Source organism: Macrobrachium rosenbergii, chromosome 43 (genome assembly GCF_040412425.1).
Source record: "Macrobrachium rosenbergii isolate ZJJX-2024 chromosome 43, ASM4041242v1, whole genome shotgun sequence".
Lineage (NCBI taxonomy): Eukaryota > Metazoa > Arthropoda > Malacostraca > Decapoda > Palaemonidae > Macrobrachium > Macrobrachium rosenbergii.
Genome location: NC_089783.1, coordinates 33,031,625 through 33,033,896, shown reverse-complemented (window position 1 = coordinate 33,033,896; position 2,272 = coordinate 33,031,625).

Here is a 2,272-nt window from a genome sequence, read left to right as displayed (position 1 = left end):
CGTCAAAATGACTGAAATATATTTACTAAACCTTCGAGTTCGGCAATTTGGTGATGAGTTGTCAAGTTATCTAAAAATAGACAGAAAGATAGTTATCTAGAAAGAAAGATAGTTTCGAGTTATTTTTTGGCAGTTTGGTATTTATCAGGATTTTTTTTGGCAGTTTGGTGGTGAGTTGTCAAGACATCTTAAAATAGATAGAAAGATAGTTATCTAGATAGATAGTTTCGAGCTATTTTTGGCAGTTTGGTATTTTTCGGCATTTTGGCTTGGTAGGATGCATGCTAAAACAGATAAATTCAAAGGTAGGACACAAAGCCTGGTACAGTAAACTCGGCATTAACTTATTAATACAATACCTCTCTTGATAGCTCAGTGGTAACGTCGACTGGAGTTGCTGGATAAGTTCTGTGTCGAGGGTTCATGACCCGGCAGTACCAATCCATTTATCATTTATCACTTATAAATTCCCCTTCGATGATAATTCTCCATCGGAGATATTCCGAGGTAGCGTGAATTTGATATTAAGTGACAGTTGTAGCTTCATGATTGTATATACATCACGGTGTGATAAAAATTTCATATATATATATATATATATATATATATATATATATATATATATATATATATATATATATATATATATATATACGAGTATATATAAAGTATGAGTTTTCATTTTTATTTATACAAACACCAACCTGAAAAAGAAGCATGAAGTCTCAAAACCTTTTTCCATTTTCTGTAAAAGAAGTGCTCGCCAACACTGACATTTATAAACAGGTAAATTATGCACCTCACATGTATATCATGTACAGGAAGGCTAATAAATGCAACCGAGCATAACCCCAAGTTATGGCCTGACGACTATATATTTGCTTGACTGTCTGTGATTTTCATTGTTTATTTTTTACAATAATAAAGTCAAGTTACGTCTGGAATAAGTTTTGCGAGTTTTGGACTTAAACTCGTCAATCACACTATAGAATTGATCCTATGTAGTAAGATTATAACAGAATTATACTTTCAATCTCTTTTGTGAACTATAGAGAACAAAATTCTGCGCATTACCATCTACGAAAGATTTATAACAGAACTTTACTTTCACTATCTTTTGCAAAGTAAGTCTGTTGGAGAAAATATTCTAGCATTAACCCCTTATGGATGGGTAAAATACATATGTGTTCACATATAGCTTTGTGGTGGAAAAAAAGTAAGTATATCTTAGTTTAACCAGACCAATGAGCTGATTAACAGCTCTCCTAGGGTTGCACCGAAGGATTAGTTTTTATTTTTACGTGGCTAAGAACCAATTGGTTACCTAGCAACGGGACCTACAGCTTATTGTGGAATCCGAACCACATTATAGCGAGAAATGAATTTCTATCACCAGAAACAAATTACTCTTGTTCTTCACTGGCCGGTCGGAGATTCGAACTCGCGACCAACAGAGTGGTAGCTGAGAACGGAACCCGCTCACCCAGCGAGGAACTCTTTGTGGTGGAAACATACATATATGTTCAAAATTTCACGCCACAGAATTTGAATGAGTTTTGTGGGAAATCTGCTCAGATCACTTCCATGGGCCATAAATGAATCATGGCAACTCTAACCCCAACTCTAATAGCACTCAGTACAGCCAGGGGCATCATTTCAGATTTTGGTTGGGGGGGGGGGGGCAAAGATGGTTTGGCAAGTGAAGCAAGCCTAACCAGCTGGGGGTTTTTTGATTTTGGGCTATTTTATGCTTTTTGAAGCCACATGAGCAAGGTATTTCATCAAAATAGGCAGACAAACAAACATTGTGACAGACAGACAGACAGACAGACAGACAGACAGACAGACAGACAGACCTTAATGTGGTGACACATTTGAATTTCAGTAGGAATAATGGAAAACCTGCTGCTGTTACTTCTTGGGGCTTGGGGGGTGAAGGGGCAAGTTGAGGCTTTGGGGGGGCAACTTGAGTCTTGGGGGCAGTTGCCCTCCCAGGCCCCCCTAAATGATGGCCCTGGGTACAGCAGAGAGGAATCAGTTTGCCTTGACATGTTATAGGGGAATATTGTCCAAAATTTCCATCCAATGACGTCTCATAAATATTTTACAATAAATATACTCGGAATTTGTTACTGCTTTTAGTTCTTATCTGTTATGATATTGTGTGTTGTAATTATAATTTTACAAAATACGATAAAAAAACAGAAATAACACTTATAACTTGGTAAAGTTAGCATATTTTGACGACTGTCTTTTGGAAAAGATACCCCGC